The sequence below is a fragment of the Chiloscyllium plagiosum genome, unplaced genomic scaffold (assembly GCF_037043375.1).
Source record: "Chiloscyllium plagiosum isolate Xiang-an unplaced genomic scaffold, Cpla_swu_hap1 HiC_scaffold_9, whole genome shotgun sequence".
Lineage (NCBI taxonomy): Eukaryota > Metazoa > Chordata > Chondrichthyes > Orectolobiformes > Hemiscylliidae > Chiloscyllium > Chiloscyllium plagiosum.
The window spans coordinates 19,478,168-19,495,558 of record NW_028270147.1 but is presented as its reverse complement, the minus strand read 5'-3'; the positions used below and the strand labels follow the sequence as shown (position 1 = coordinate 19,495,558).

Genomic DNA, 17,391 nt, shown 5'->3' with positions numbered 1-17,391 from the left:
GTGTATGTCAGATGTTACCAGAACTGCTCGATATCTGGAAGGGATTTGGCTAGTGATGTATGCGTGTCGGAATGTCACAAGCAGGCAGACTGTGGGTTGGGTGCAAGACCTGGACAGAATGACATACCTCTAATGTCGCTGTAATTGAATCATTCAAAAAAAAAACTTTTGGAGGGAATATTTCATCTGCTATTACAATCAGAAATTTTTGTTTTACAAAATTAGGCTTCACTCCGATGTTGTGGATGGGAGCTTAGATTCGATATTATGTGCCCAAATCTGTGACTGTTGAATGTAGGTGCTGTCTAAACATATGCAATGGGGACAATTCCTGCGAAAAAATATGTAGTTCAGTCATTCAGCTACACCACTGTTTCCTTTCACCTTTCATTAGCATCCATCTTACTATGTTTGAAAAAATCTCAAAAGAGAAATTTTGAAAATATTTTGTATTATGTTCATTTAAAAAGAAAAAACTGCATGTTTGTCTGAAAGGAAATGGTGCCAGGACGTTTGTGCTGATATGGAGGTAAGAATAGAATTTGCTCGGCATGTTATTCCCCACTGCCAGCCAATATTTGACTTGCAGGCATTATTCTGCCAATTTTCCTCGAGGTTGTTTTTGGGGTGACTGTTACCCTTCCCACTTGCCTGGATGAGTGTGGCTTCATTGCAACATTCAAGCAGCTAGATACCATACTCTACAAAGCAACCCACTTATTTGGCACCCTACCCATTTCCTTCCACATGTACTTTCTCCACCAATGTGCACAGAAACTGCAGTGTGTACTGTTGTCCATGTTTTGGACATTTTGAACACTTTCGACTCCTCTTGTATATTAAAAACACTCTTCTCAAAGACTCTTGTCAGTGAAGTGGACAAAGGGACACAGTTTGGTTCGTGGTTCAACTCAAATATCTTTTAATAAAATATTCCTCCTTAAAAATACAATGTGAGCAGTTTCCAAATTCCTGCAATGTTTGCTGTCTATCCAGCTCTGTCTGAGAATATTACCCATAATGATCCAGGTGTTTGAGCTGCACAGTTGGAATCTACTTTCAGTCCAACCTAAGGCTGGTTAAAACAATGACTGCAGATGCTGGAAACCAGATTCTGGATCAGTGGTGCTGGAAGAGCACAGCAATTCAGGCAGCATCCGAGGACAGGCAAAATCGACGTTTCGGGCAAAAGCCCTTCATCAGGAATAAAGGCAGAGAGCCTGAAGCGTGGAGAGATAAGCTAGAGGAGGGTGGGGGTGGGAGAGAGTGGCATAGAGTACAATAGGTCAGTGGGGAAGGAGATGAAGGTGATAGGTCAGGGAGGAGAGGGTGGAGTGGATAGGTGGAAAAGGAGCTGGGCAGGTCGGACAAGTCCGGACAGGTCAGGGGATCGAGTTTCTGGAGGTTAGAAGCTAGGATGAGGTGGGGGAAGGGGAAATGAGGAAACTGTTAAAATCCACATTGATGCCCTGGGGTTGAAGTGTTCCGAGGCGGAAGATGAGGCGTTCTTCCTCCAGGCGTCTGGTGGTGAGGGAGCGGCGGTGGAGGAGGCCCAGCACCTCCATATCCTCGGCAGAGTGGGAGGGGGAGTTGAAATGTTGAGCCACTGGGCGATGTGGTTGATTGGTGCGGGTGTCTCGGAGATGTTCCCTAAAGCGCTCTGCTAGGAGGCGTCCAGTCTCCCCAATGTAGAGGAGACCGCATCGGGAGCAACGGATACAATAGATGATATTAGTGGATGTGCAGGTAAAACTTTGATGGATGTGGAAAGCTCCTTTGGGGCCTTGGATGGAGGTGAGGGAGGAGGTGTGGGCGCAGGTTTTACAGTTCCTGCGGTGGCAGGGGAAAGTGCCAGGATGGGAGGGTGGGTCGTAGGGGGGCGTGGACCTGACCAGGTAGTCACGGAGGGAACGGTCTTTGCGGAAGGCGGAGAGGGGTGGGGAGGGAAATATATCCCTGGTGGTGGGGTCTGTTTGGAGGTGGCGGAAATGTCGGCGGATGATTTGGTTTATGCGAAGGTTGGCGGAAATGTCGGCGGATGTTGTCATCCAAGAAGGTGGGTCCCGCAAATCGGTGTTGCTTTTCTCTTGGGTGGTCTTGGGTTGCTGCACAGTCTTCTGTAATGAGTTTTGCTGCAAGTCTTCACTGCGGGAGTAACTTCCAGGGGTGTGTTCTTATCCTCTCACCCCGGGCCACCTACAATGTTGGATAGTGGAGTCATGAGCAGGGATTAACACATCCATTGGATTTGCACTGTTGCCATGCTGGGGAAGTGAAAATGTTTTGTCCTCAAGCACTGGCTGGAAGTGAAAGTGCCAGGAAGTCTGATCGAAACCTCTCCAATACACAACCCTCAGGCTGACTGTAACTGGTTCTCCGTGACTCTTTTTGACCTTTTTAGACTTTGGTTTCGACTGTTCTCGGCTGTTAGCTGCTGTTTAAGTTAGCCAACTTTGTCTGGCTCAATTTCTATGGCTGTGGATCAATCTCAAATGTCCAATTTTGGGCCCATGATTGCTTGACCACAGTATAATGAGCAAATTTCATTGCTGCAATTTATCCAGGCTCCTTTGATCTTTTCAAGTCTGACCTTTTTGTAATCTACTACCTAGAATAAGAACAGCCAAAGACTTGTAACACCATTACCTGCATGTGCTTTTTGTTTTTGCATACCATCTTAAGTTGGAACTCGAATAGAACATAGAAAAGTATAGCACAGAACAGGTCCTTTGGCCCACGATGTTGTGCCGAGGTTTAATCCGAATATAAAATATAGTAACTTAACCTACACACCCCCCAACACACTGCTATCCATGTGCATGTCAGCAGTCGCTTAAATGTCCCTAATGACTCTGCTTCCTACACCACAGCTGGCAACGCATTCCATGCATTCACAACTCTCTGCGTTAAGAATCTACCTCTGACTCTAGATTAGAGTGGTGCTGGGAAAGCACAGTAGTTCAGGCAGCATCCGAGGAGCAGGGCCGTTGACGTTTCGGGCAAAAGCCCTTCATCAGGAATAGCTGCAGAGTGCCTGCAGGGTGGAGAGATAAATGAGGAGGGTGGGGAGAAAGTAGCAGAGAGTACAATGGGTGAATGGGGGTGGGGATGGAGGTGATAGGTCAGGGAGGAAGGTGGAGTGGATAGGTGGAAACGAATATAGGCAGGTCGGACAAGTCATGGAGACAGTGCTGAGTTGGAAGTTTGGAACTGGGGTGAGGTGTGGGAAGGGGAAATGAGAAACTGGTGAAGTCCACATTGATGCCCTGGGGTTGAAGTGTTCTGAAGCGGAAGATGAGGTGTTTTTCCTCCAGGCGTCGGGTGGTGAGGGAGCGGCGGTGAAGAAGGCCCAGGACCTCCACGTCCTCAGCTGAGTGGGAGGGGGAGTTGACCTCTGACGTCTCCTTTATACCTTCCTCTTAATATCTTCAAACTATGACTCCTCGTATCAGTCAATCCTGCCCTGGGGAAAAGTCTCTAGCTGTGGACTCTATCTATTGCACTCATTATTTTGTACACCTCGATCAGGTCTCCTCTCTTCCTTCTTCTCTCCAGAGAGACAAGTCTGAGCTTATTTAACCTTTCTTCAAAAGGCAAGCCCTCCAGTCCAGTTCTTTGCACCCTCTCCAAAGTCTCTGTATCTTTCCTATAGTAGGGCAACCAGAACTGGACACACTATTCCAAGTGTGGTCTCACCAGGGACTTGTAGAGCTGCAGCAGTAGAGTTGTAGAGGAACAACATTCGCCTCCTTCTAACCTCCGGTACAACTCCTGTGGAGAGTGAGGAGGCAAATATCCTCGCCAGCAGCTGTGCAACCTCCTTTCTCGCTTCCTGGAGCAGCCTAGGATAAATCTGGTCTGGCCCTGGGGACTTATCAATCTTAATGTTTTCCAAAATTTCTAGCACATCAACTTTATCAATCTTGATCTGGTTGAGACTGTACCCCAGCTCCTCTAAGTTTTCACTTAAAACAAGTTCCCTTTCCTTGGTGAAAACTGAAGCAAAAGATTTAGGGCTTCCCCTATTTGCTCAGACTATATTGGTGTTTCTCACTTTTGCGGATTCAAAATTTAAAACTCTTTCCTCACAGCAATTTTGATACATTTACACTGCGTAGCCTGCAGCAGTTCAAGAGGCAGTTTGCCTGGCTAATTAATAATCCTTGCATCCCAAAAATGAAATTTACAAAATTACTTCGAGTGCCAGAGACTAAAACACATTTGACCATGCTTGCTACTCCAACTTTCTATCTAGTGATCCCTATGATTAAAAAAGCTTAATTTTTCTTTGTGCTGGATCAGAAGCTATGCAAGAAACTGATATTTGCCATCTTCTCTCTCCTCGACCTCAAAAGAACTACTGGCTGGAATGACTAAAATTAGTAGTTTTCATTTAGTGATCGATAGATGGGAAATGAGATTCTTAAAGTATGAGTTACTTTTGGATTTGTGAAGAACTGAATTTATGGGGAATGATTTGTGATTTCAAGAAATAGTAAGTACTCAATTTTTTTTAAAAAAAGCCAGTATTATCAGGATGGTAACTGAAGGGAGTATGCTTTTTGTATTTGCATGCCTTTTTTAAAAAAAGGCTGAAACCAACATGACTAACATTGGTAAATATCAGATAATTTGCTTGCATCAAAAGAATTGTATGTTCTCATAGCCACTAATTTATAAACATATATTCCAGAAGATTCAATTCCAGCACTGTAATTATTTAGACTTGCATTAATCTGAATCATTGCAGCAAAATTGTACTGTGTAATCTTTTGAGGCATTTGTGTCATTATTGCCATTTGTGAAGGAGAAACATAGCGTGTAATTCGAGTTCTATGAGCATTGAGATGGGAGGATGAATTTGACAAATCTTTCCCTTTTTCTTTTGGAAGTATCACTTCAGCCTTATTTCCACCCATTCCATTGGTGCACTTTTACTATTTTACATTTTTTAATTGATGTTTTTGGTAGCGTTTAACTGTATGTTATATTCTCTGATCAATCGGAGTTTGACAACAGAGCACCAAATGACATACTTTTGATGTGATATTCTGTTTCCTGGAACAAAGTAGGGCTGTTGGTAGAACGTGTTACATGCATTACTCGTTTCATCAGTCAAGACCATCATGTTTGAGAATATATGCAGGAAAATGTGGCTGATAAGTGATAGAGATTTGGCTTTTGATAGTTGGCTTCAGCAGATTTCTTCAAATATAATGGAACATATTTTAATCATGAGTTCTGTATAGTCGGATGAAACAGTGTGAACCTTTTTGTTAGAACATGTGAGTATGAGTGTTGATTTTTCAAAAAGATTGCTTGCCATTCTTCTTAGTTAGTCATAGACATGCACAGCAACAGACTCTTCAGTCCAATTTGTCCACGCCAACCAAATATTCTAACCTAATCTAGTTCCATTTGCCAGTACTTGACCCATATCGCTCTAATCCCTTCCTATTCATACACCCATCCAGATGCCTTTGAAATGCCGTAGTTGTACCAGCCTCTACCACTTCTTCTAGTTGCTTGTTCCAAACACGCGTGACCCTCTGCGTGAAAAAGTTGCCCCTTGGGTCTGTTTTATATCTTTCCCCTCTCACCCTAAACCTATGCCCTCTAGTTCTGGACTCCCCCACACAGTGGAAAAACACCTTGTCTATTTATCCTATTCGTGCCCCTCATGATTTTATAAACCTCTATAAGGTCGCCCCTCAGCCTCCGACACTCCAGGGAAAACAGCTACAATCTGCTCAGCCTCTCACTGTAGCTCAAACCTTCCAACCCTGGCAACATCCTTGTAAATCTTTTCTGAACCTTTTCAAGTTTCACAACGTCCCTCCGATAGGAGGAAGACCAGAATTGCATGCAATATTCCAACAGTGGTCTAACGTCCTGTACAGCCAAAACATGATGTCCTAATTTCTGTACTCAATACTCTGACCAATCAAGGAAAGCATACAAAACGCTGCCTTCACCACCCTATCTACGGTGAGGCTCTGCTTTCAAGGAGCAATAAACCTGCACTCCAAGATCTTTGTTCATCAACACTCTCCACGACCTTAGCATTAAGTATGTAAGTCCTGCCTTAAATTGCCTTTCTAAAATGCAACACATCTCATTTATCTAAATTAAACTCCATCTGCCTCTCCTCAGCCCATTGGCCCATTTGGTCAAGAACCTGTTGTAATCTGAGGGTAACCCCTTTCGCTGTTCACTACGACTCCAATTTTGGTGTCATCTGCAAACTTACTAACTATATGTCCCATGTCCCCATCCAAATAATTTATATAAATGACAAAAAAAGCAGTGGACCCAACATGGATCCTTGTGGAAAACCACTGGACTATTGAAATATTGAACATATCTTTGTTGTTTTTCTTTGAATAGAATCAAACTCCATGTTAAGGTATTGAATATAGAAGAAAGACTACTGAATTGATAAAAGTTGCTCATGCACCATCCATTCGATCATGTTCTATAACTGACTACCTAATCTTTTGAGGGAGGATCCTCCAAATATAAATCACCAAAGTAAAATTCCAAAATTTTGCTGGATAATCACATTTGAACAATTCAACACTAACCTACTTTGCTGTACATATTTCTAAAACTGTATGAACAAAAATCAGAGCTCTAGTCCCTTTGCACTGTTTGAATATCTCTGTCCATACCCCTCCAAAGTGATATTTATCAAGCCTATTTAGAAGAAATTACTCTTTCCATTGTAACTATCTTTTACTGCACATTAGTTCAATGCAACTGTAATTTGAAAAGAATAGTCTCTTCCAGTCTCATTCCATTCATTCATTTTAAAGCTGTCTTCACGTGTACGTAGAACAGTCATCACTTAGATTAGATTAGATTAGATTACTTACAGTGTGGAAACAGGCCCTTCAGCCCAACAAGTCCACACCGACCCGCCGAAGCGCAACCCACCCAGACCCATTCCCCTACATTTACCCCTGCACCTAACACTACGGGCAATTTAGCATGGCCAATTCACCTGACCTGCACATTTTTGGACTGTGGGAGGAAACCGGAGCACCCAGAGGAAACCCACGCAGACACGGGGAGAATGTGCAAACTCCACACAGTCAGTCGCCTGAGGCGGGAATTGAACCCAGGTCTCTGGCGCTGTGAGGCAGCAGTGCTAGCCACCGTGCCGCCCACAATCACTTATCATGCTTTTATTTATATTAACAATACTTTTGTTCGGAAATCTTGATTATATCCCCACTTTATCTTTTCAAATAAACCAGAACACTGTACATGCTGGAGATCTGAAATAAAAACAAAAAGTAGTGCTGGAGAAAGTTTGCATCTGTGGAGAGAGAAAAAGAGTTAACATTTCAAATCTAATATGGCACAAAGGTCTTCAAAAGAAGAATCATATTGGCATTGAAAAATTGACTGTGCTTTTCTTTTTCTGCAGATGCTGTCAGACCTGCTGAGTTTCTTCAATACATTGTAGATTTTATCATGTATTGTGGATGCCACAGTTGTTAGTTATTAATCAATGAATGTCCTTCAATTGAGATGGAAACCCATATTTGAAATCAATATTATGTGTACCTAACAATGAATGTTGTAATGTTAAAATCATCTTGTCTAACTGTTATCTGTATAGCATTTGATTAATATTGTGAACATTGTCTTAAGTTCATGATCAGTTGTTATAGTCAACCTTTGCTGATGCCCACATTTTCATCATGCACATGCAGGAGCACCTTGCATGAACCTACGGTAAAATTCATGCATTACTCCATAATCCAGTTGCTACAGTTGTTCTGATTGCTTCTAAAGCTGTTTATCATCAATCCACAGAGTTTTGTCTTAAAATTAAGTACTTTTTGAATAAATTCACTGGAATGAAAATGCAGTTATTTTCTTTACTTCATTGTACTTGAATTTATTATTTACATTGAGCCTAGATTTTCTGCAAACATGTCTAATATACCTCATTCCATTTAAAGAAATTTCTGTTTAATTTTGTTAAACTAAAGCTTTGACACAGGTTTCCCTGAATCATAGCTACTTTCAGAAAATGTACAAAGAAATAAAAGAAATCAAGTTGAATCATTGTCTGGCTACCTGACAACGCATCAACAAAATTTAATAAAAAATTTAAAGGATCCTCTGTTGAATAATTGCAGAATAAGAATACATTAAATTTATCTACTCCCTTCAGTGCAACAGAACATCCCAGTGCTCCTCATATGATCATCCATGATCAAAATTTACTAAAATTCTTTGGCAGTCATTTGAACTGTTCTCTGTTAGATCAGTTTCAGTACTTTCCATAATGTTTCATATTTACATAATTTCAAATCTCCTGTTCTGTCTGCTCTGCTGTTGAAACCCTCACTCATCTTTTGGCTTCTTTTGAAACTCCTTAATTCTTCATATTAGAATAATTAACAGTACAGTACAGCACAGGAACAGGCCCTTTGGGCCACTAAGACTGTGCTGACATGACGCCTTTGTAAATGAAAAACCTTTTGCCTTTATGTGGTCTGTATCCTTGTATTCTCTGCCTATTCGCGAATCTATCAAGATACCTCTTAAACATTGCTGTTGCATCTGCTTCTACCAACACCTCTGGCATTTCAGGCACTTAACCACACTCTCTTTTTAAAGAAAGCTTGCCTGTTCTATCTCCTTTAAACCTAACCCCTTTTACCTTAAACCTATGTCCACGAGTAATTGACATTTCCTTACTGGAAATGAGTCTGACTGACTATTATGCACAGAATGGTTTGTTCTAAAGACACTTAGTGTTATGGATGAAGCCTGACTTGGCCAACACATCTGCCAGGCAAAGCAGCTGCACAGTCAGCAAACCTGATTGGAGCCAGAAAGTGGCTCTGAAGTCAGAATTGGTCTCCACTCAAGATGCAATATTTTGTGGTTGTCCCATGCAAATCTTTGAAAAGCTGTCCGATGTCAGCTAATTGTGTTGAAAGGCCAGTGACCTGATGGATGTGAGCTGCTGAACATTCTGGCTGCTTTTTTTGATGTGAATCCTGGCAACTGAGAAGCAGTACCCTGTACTGCCAATACCACTTCATTGATAGCTCCGATGAAATGAGACATTGTATTGAGGGCGGCACGGTGGCACAGTGGTTAGCACTGCTGCCTCACAGCGCCAGAGACCTGAGTTCAATTCCCGCCTCAGGCGACTGACTGTGTGGAGTTTGCACGTTCTCCCCGTGTCTGCGTGGGTTTCCTCCGGGTGCTCCGGTTTCCTCCCACAGTCCAAAGATGTGCAGGGTCAGGTGAATTGGCATTACTAAATTGCCCGTAGTGTTAGGGAAGGGGGAAATGTAGGGGTATGGGTGGGTTTTGCTTCGGCGGGTCGGTGTGGACTTGTTGGGCCAAAGGGCCTGTTTCCACACTGTAATCTAATCTAATTTGAACTATCTGATGGAAATACGTGGCATACAACCTCCTGTGTTGCAGCCCTGTATTGTGGCAGCCTGTGTTCCCTCTAATTTCTTCTGTGCGGATCTCAGGTTTTTGTATGGCAGGGACTTCCAGAACCAAAGTCCATGCTGTGATCTGCCTGGGAACACCTATTGCTATATGTAGAACATTGTAATTCTTACTGACTTAGAGCATTAGTATTCAGTAGTATGTGCCCTAGCAGACTGTAGCAGATCTCTGCAACACCAGAGCCAAGTTCTCTTGAGCCACCACAGGTGCTGACCTCTGCACCCACTGCTGTCCAGCTGCATTTGTCAGTTGAGATGGCTTCTTATTGCGATTCCAATGAAAATAATTTCTTTTCTGGCCAATATAAGCTTTAGGAGAACGTCTGAAGTGTGCCACTGCTTTTTGCCTGTTCTCATGACATCACTGGGTGGGTGGGGATAATGAACAAAGGTTGAGTTTTTAAATATGGTACCTGGATGTTGGAGACCAGAGCTCTTGGCAGGCTTCAGAACTTCCTGCTTATGAAATTTTGGCACTTTACGCATCAGTGCATATGTAATAAGCTGAGAAAAACATAATCATATGGGAAAATCTGACCTGCTCTGAAGCAGAAATCCTGTTCACTTTTCGGATCAGCCATAACACTTAGCCTCAGAAGAAAACCTTGTGCCCCTTGAGTCCAGGCGTGACACTGGATCTGTATAAAACTTTGGTTAGTCCACAACTTGGATCTTGCAGTCAGTATGGTCGTCACACTTGGGGAAGGATCTCAGAGTTCCTGGAAGGCTGCAGAAGTAATTTACCAAAATTATTTTGGGGATGAAGAATTTTAGTTATAAGGCTTGAATGGATGACCTGGAGTTGGTTTTGTTGGAACAAACTAAATTGAGGGGGAATTTGATAGTGTACAAGGTTAGATAGGTTGGATCAGTTGACAAGCAAAACTGCTAATTAAAGAGGTTTTTTAAAGAGAAAAGGGCTGATTTAAAGATATTAATAAAAGATGTAGGGAAATATTTTTACATAGCAAATGGTCATGACCTGGATCTTAGTGCAAACTGTTTACTAAAATCATTTACTGGATTGAAGAAATAATGTCAGAAACCTGGAACATATTAAATGGTTATAACATGTAATTCCAAGTAATGAGAATGGACTGAGTAAGTGAATTGGTCTAATTACAAGTACAATGTGAGCTCCAAACAAACAAAAATCCCTGAATTGCATAATAACAATAGAATTTATAATTCTCCATGGCCTGAGAAGTGGGGATTGATGAAAATAAATAGTTTAAAGACTTAAAGTTGACAAGTTCTGCAGTTATTGAATTTACACACCTAAAATTTTAATAATCTGATTTTTGAGAAGATTTGTAACTCCAGTTGAGGTTCCGGTTGTAAGTTTGCTTGCTGAGCTGGAAAGTTTGTTTTCAGAAGTTTTGTTGCCATGCTAGCTGGCATCATCAGTGAGCCTCTGGTGAACCGCTAGAGATATGTCCCATGTTCTAATTGTGTGTCTTGGTCTCTTAAGGTGGGTGATATAATTTCTGGTTCTTTGCAGAGGTTGGTAAAATGGGGTAGAAAACTAGCAACCACAATACACAAACACCAACTAGCCACCAAAGGACATGACCCACTGTAACTAGTATCCTTACACAAAGATGAAGAAGGACACCACATTGACTGGGACAACACATCCATCCTAGGACAGGCTAAACCGAGACATGCACTGGAATTCCTGGAGGCCTGGCATTCAAACCGAAGCTCCATCAATAAACATGTTGATTTGGACCCCATTTACCAACTTCCGAGAAAAAGAACAGGAAATGATATCACCCACCTTAAGAGACCAAGACCCATAAATAGAAAGTGGGACATAACACCAGCGCTTCCCTGGAGGCTCACTGATGTTACTAACATGGTGACAAAATGTATGAAAGCAAACCCTACAGGTCAGTGAACAAACTTACAGAATTTATTTCTTACCTACTGTTAGTTTTGTTTATTTTGAATCAATACATGCTTTATTTGAAGCCATAAAATGAGAAATAAACTTAAGTGAAAGTATCAGCCTGTGGATGGCAGCACTTCATCACAATTGACAAGTTTGGTGTTGCCTGATTTAACATAAATCACAGTAAAATGCTCACTTTGTAAACAAGCAAATGAATTTTTGTTCCATTGCATCTACAGGCAAAAATAAATGATGTGTATAGTTAATACCCATGTTTACAGTTATGGGGTCTTCAATGTAATTTGTTCATTTTTAAAATTGGCAAGTTATAAGGATTTTGTAGTGGTGTGAGTTGGAATACTGATCTGAAACAGATGGGACTGAAGTCTCTCTGAGGGTTCTAAGTGAAATGTGTTTGGGCAGCCCATACCCAATTCCCAACAGATGAAGACCAAAACACCATTACAGTTCACAGTTGGCACAAAACTGAATAAATCTGGCAAGTTTATGAAATGTGTTTTTAAATAATTGTCATTGAAACAACAGAAGTTGTGGCCACAATATTTACAATTTGTTTGCTGTGATATAACTATGTGATACTTGCAGGAGAAAATTAACATGTTTTTGTGAATTTACTGCTAATAATAGTGACATCTAGTGATGTAAATTGTAACTGAGTATCAAAAGCAAGAAGAAAAAATGACCACTAGATGGTGCTGATATTTTCTTCATTTCTGAAGATTGATCTGCTTCAAATCAGGATGCTCAAAACTTGACGTGAGGCTGATTTCATTATACATCTCTTCACTTCCTGGCATTCTGAGCATCCGTTTCTTCCCAACACTTCTCTGCTGTTTTCTTTCTCTACTTGCCTGTTCCTTCCTTTTTTTCTCTCCCGTCTATCTGTGATACACTCCAACCAGAGCAGATTTACTTGTTTTATGAAACAACTCAGCGCTTGCTTATGAAAGGAATTTTAATTCATTGAGCTTTCTTTCTTTCATTCAATATCTATTCTTTTCTTTCTATAATCCATTATTTTTTACTGCTGATTTGCATTGATATTAAAGTTTGAAGTTGAAATTTGAATTCGAAAGAAGCTCTTCTGACCTCAGATCAATTCAGTAATTTTTGCTCTTCTGCTATTAGCATAGTACTGAATCTAGTAGGCTGATACACATTATATAAATAAGACACCATTTTAAGTATCTTTGCCACATGGCTCCCATTGCTTGAACATTACTCAACGAGTATTTGAGCAGTAAGTTCCAAGGGTTGATTCTCTGTATTTTTTAATTAGTTAACTGATGACATTGGAATTGGCAGTACAGGTACTGAAACTGGCCTGTGTGTCTTCGGGTTAGGGCAAGGTGGTCTGCTTCTGATCACTAGCCACTGACTCCTGCTGTTTGCATGTCAGTTGAAGGGCTTATGCCCGAAACATCATTTCCCCTGCACCTCGGATGCTGCCCGACCTGCTGTGCTTTTCCAGCACCACCCACTCTACTCTGATTTCCAGCATCTGCAGTCCTCACTTTCTAGGCAAAAGTGAGAACTGCAGATGCTGAAGATTTACAAAATTGAGGGGCAAGGATAGGATAAATAGACAAAGTCTTTTCTCTGGGGTGGGGAATCCAGAACTAGAGGGCATAGGTTTAGGGAGAGAGGGGAAAGATATAAAAGAGACCTAAGGGGCAACATTTTCACGCAGAGGGTGGTACGTGTATGGAATGAGCTGCCAGAGGATGTGGTGGAGGCTGGTACAATTGTAATATTTAAGAGGCATTTGGACGGGTATATGAATAGGAAGGGTTTGGAGGATGTGAGCCGGGTGCTGGCAGGTGGGACTAGATTGGATTGGAAATTGAAAATTTTTACATTTGCCCAGAAACTGATAGTGACATTTCAAAAATTAAAAATCCAATTTAACTCTACATGAGCAGAGTGTGATGGAGATGACTGGTTCAGGTGATGTGTTGGATTGATTGATGGATATCAGTTGATTCAAAGCAATTGCGTCTGCAGCAAGTGATTGTACCTTGAAGACATTTCAACTTAATTGACGAGCTAGAATTCAAGCTTCTGAAACTGACAAGTATCAGGAAGAACAAAGGACAAAAGGAACAGAAGTAGGCCATTCACCCCTCTGAATCTATTCTGTCATTCAGTGAGATAGATCATGGTTGATCTATTGCCTAACTCCATATACCTGCTTTTGGCCCATTTCCCTTAAATTTTTGTTCAGCAAAGGTATTATCGATCCTAAATTTAAAGCTAGCAACTGATCTGGAATCATCTGACATTTGTGGAAAAAAATTCCAAACCTTTCTCACTCTTTGTGTATAGAAGTGCTTCCCAGCAACTCTTCTGAACAGTTGAGCCCTAATTCTCAGATGATGCTTCCTAGTTCTAGAATCTCCAGTGGCAAAACTTATCTACCCTGCCTTTTCCCATTGAAATCTTGAAGACTTTGATTAGATCACTCTTTAACCTTCTAAATTCTAGAGAAAACAAGCCTAATTTATTTAATCTGTCACAACTTAACCCAAGACCAGTTATCTTTTTGTAAATGTACATTGTATCCCCCCGAGGCTACGATAGCCTTCCTAAAGTGTGATGCCCAGATCTGCTCTCAGTATTCCAAGTGGCATCTAACCAATGTTTTGTATAGCTGTAGCAAAAGTTCTGCATTCTTTTACTTAAGTCCTCCAGGTATAAATGCCAGCATTTTATTAGATATCTTGATTTTTTTAAACCTTTTATTCCAAGAGGAATCACAGGAGTGTGTGATTTGTTTTGGAATCTAGAAGTTAACAATGGGGGAGCCTTAGTCCTTACACTTGTTCAAGAGGTACAGGTTCTTACAAATCGAATGGATGAGAGCAGGAACTTCAAATCAAATGAGCAAACTGACTGCAATATTGTGTTTTGGGGGGAGTGGGTGAGGTATGAACAATTTAGAGCTAAATTAATAAAAGGAGAGCCACCAAGATTTGTGATTTTTAAGATTTGTAGCTCAGGTTGAGGTTCAGGTTGTAAGGCTGCTCGCTGAGCTGAAAGGTTTTCGGACGTTTCATCACCATGCTAGGTAACATCATCAATGAGCCTCTAGTGAAGCCATCGTGTTATGTCTCATTTTCTATTTGTGTGTCTTGATTTTTTTAAGGTGGGTGATGTCATGCTAAGCATTCAAACCGGAACTCCATCAATAAACACATTGATTTGGACCCTCTGAGAAAAAGAACTGGGAATGATATCACCCACCTTAAAAGACCAAGACTGAAATAGAAAGTGGGACATAACACCAGGACTTCACCGGAGGCTCACTGCTTATGTTACCTAGCATGGTGACAAAACGTCTGAAAACAAACCTTTCATTTCAGTGAGCCGACTGACAACCTGATCCACCAAAATCTCTGGGTTTACCACCTGATCCATGAGCAGCAGATTAATATAGGGTCAGTAAGATGAGAAAGTTGAGTGCATGCCTCGGAGATTGGTGTGTGCGAAACAGGTTTTGATTTCTGGGCCAGCAGCAGTACTGGGGAAAGAAGAAACTGTTTGGGCCAGGCTTCACTTGCACCATTGCACCAAATTGAGTAAGCAGGGCTGCAGATGGGGCAAGATTCACATGATGTGAATTTTAGTAAGGTAATGATTGGGACTGTCTGTGTGGAGTTTGCACATTCTCCCCATGTCTGCGTGGGTTTCCTCCCACAGTCCAAAGATGCGCAGGTCAGGTGCATTGGCCATGCTAAATTGCCCGTAGTGTTAGGTGCATTGGTTAGAGTGAAATGGGTCTGGGTGGGTTACTCTTCGGAGGGTCGGTGTGGACTGGTTGGGCCGAATGGCCTGTTTCCACACCGTATGGAATCTAATCTAAATGATAAAGAACAAGGCAATAGTGCAGGGGAGTTGTGCAGGTGATGTGTACCAAGTGATGTGTGACAGAAAGGACAAAGTACATGCAAAGAAGGATTCAGTAAAGGAAACTAGCAAAATTCAAATCAAGGCCTTTAATATACACAGCAATTGGAACAAGGTGTGTGAATTAGTGGGAAAAGGAGAAATAAATTTGATTTGGTACCTTTTGGAGCAATATTATTGCAAGGTGGCCCAGCTGAAAAACTGAAGTAATAACAAAAGCTGGAAAGCTCAGCTTCTGCTGCATCAGAAGAGGCATGAAATGATGATTCAATGCAGGGAAAAACTGGAGTTGAGTTGGGAAGAAATAAGTTCAATAGGATAAGAATAGGTTGAGATGGTCAGTTGACTGGAATATAAATCATAAAGGACATAAGAGAATTTTTAATTTGGGGATTCTTGACATTTTCAGACCTATAGAATCTCTACAGTGTGGAAGCAGGGCATTTGGCCCATCATGCCCACATCGACTATCCAAAGTACATGCCACCCAGATCAGTCCCACCCCCCCACATTCCTGTAACCTTGCATCTCCCATGGCTAATCCACCTAACCTGCACATCCCAACACACTATGGCAATTTAACATGGCCAACCTACTTAACTGGCGCATCTTTGGACTATGGGGGTAAACCAGAGCACCTGGAGGAATCCCACACAAACACGGGAAAAGTGTGTAAACTCCAAAATGACAGTCACCCAAGGGTGGACTTGAACCCTCGTCTCTGGTGCTGAGAGGCTGCAGTGCTCGCCACTGTGCCACCCTTGGTAAAAGAAGAGAAAGCCAAGTAGCTCCATTAATAAAGGATGAAATCTGTACAGTAGTGAAAAATAAACTTACCTTGGAAAATCAAGGTGTGGAATATATTTTGGATTGAGATGGGATATAGCAAGGCAAATATTTTGAGGGTGGGAGTAATATCTAGGCCTGGATTAGTGGTGCTGGAAGAGCACAGCAGTTCAGGCAGCATCCAAGGAGCAGCGAATAGATTTCGCTGCTCCTTGGATGCTGCCTGAACTGCTGTGCTCTTCCAGCACCACTAATCGAGAATTTGGTTTCCAGCATCTGCAGTCATTGTTTTTACCTTGTAATATCTCAGGCCTCTAACAGTCCCTGTACTTTAGGATGGTATAAATCAAGTCATGCAAAATTGTAGAAATGTTACTGTGAATGATTTGAATTTCAATATTGTGACAATGGTTTATAATATTTGATTGTTGTTTGGGAACTCAAAGGAATTCTCGCTGTTGCTTAATGTTAATATCACCGAATTAGTAATCAAGAACCCTAGATTAATGTTCTGGAGACATTAATTCAAATGCCACTTTTAATTCCAGATTTCAGTAACTAATAAACTGGACTAATGGTGACTGTCTAACCATTGTCAATTGTGGTTTAAGACAACATCTCGTTTGCTCATGTCTCTTAAGAAAGGCAATCTGCTGTCCTTAGCAGATTTGGCCTGCGTATGATTTGAGATCCAAAGCAATGTAGTTAACTCTTAATTACCCTGTGAAATGGCCCAAGGAACCACTCACTTTCAATTAGGGGTATGAAATAAATGCTTTTTTTTGTTTTTTGAAAAAAGTTGGAAGTGGAGCTCAGTGGGTGTTAATGTGTGTAACATCTAATGTCCACAAGTATGTCACTTAGCAAGCTCCACTGCCAATCTTAAATCGGTTGTCAGTGTAATTTTTTTGTACACATAGGATTATCCTGCAAACATTGTCCAATTGAAGAATTTAACCTAATGTTGGACACTGCTGCAGGTTTTGAAAGCAAGGATATGATCAGTACCTTGTTCTGAAGTGCTGAAGGGATGCACTGTTTGATAAAATTCACCATTCCTTGGGACATATGACCTAAATATCTGTTGTCATTAGCATTGAAATTCATATATTTTGTTATATAGTAATGCACATTAGTAGTAATAATATACAGTAATTTTACATTTACTCCCAAACTGTGTTTTTCACAAACAGAAGAAAATGGGCATGTTCTGCACATGTTTCAATTTAACAAAATAAGTGATGACCATTTTGCTGGTTCATTTCACAGGGTGATACCTTGATCAGTTAGAAT

At 41.3% G+C, this 17,391-nt stretch overlaps 1 protein-coding gene across 6 annotated transcripts in view; it reads left to right on the top strand.

Moving 5' to 3' along the window:
* The window catches only part of znf644b (zinc finger protein 644b), a 191,424-nt gene that overhangs the window by 104,734 nt on the left and 69,299 nt on the right, over window positions 1–17,391 (top strand). The gene's annotated exons all lie outside the window — the stretch shown is intronic.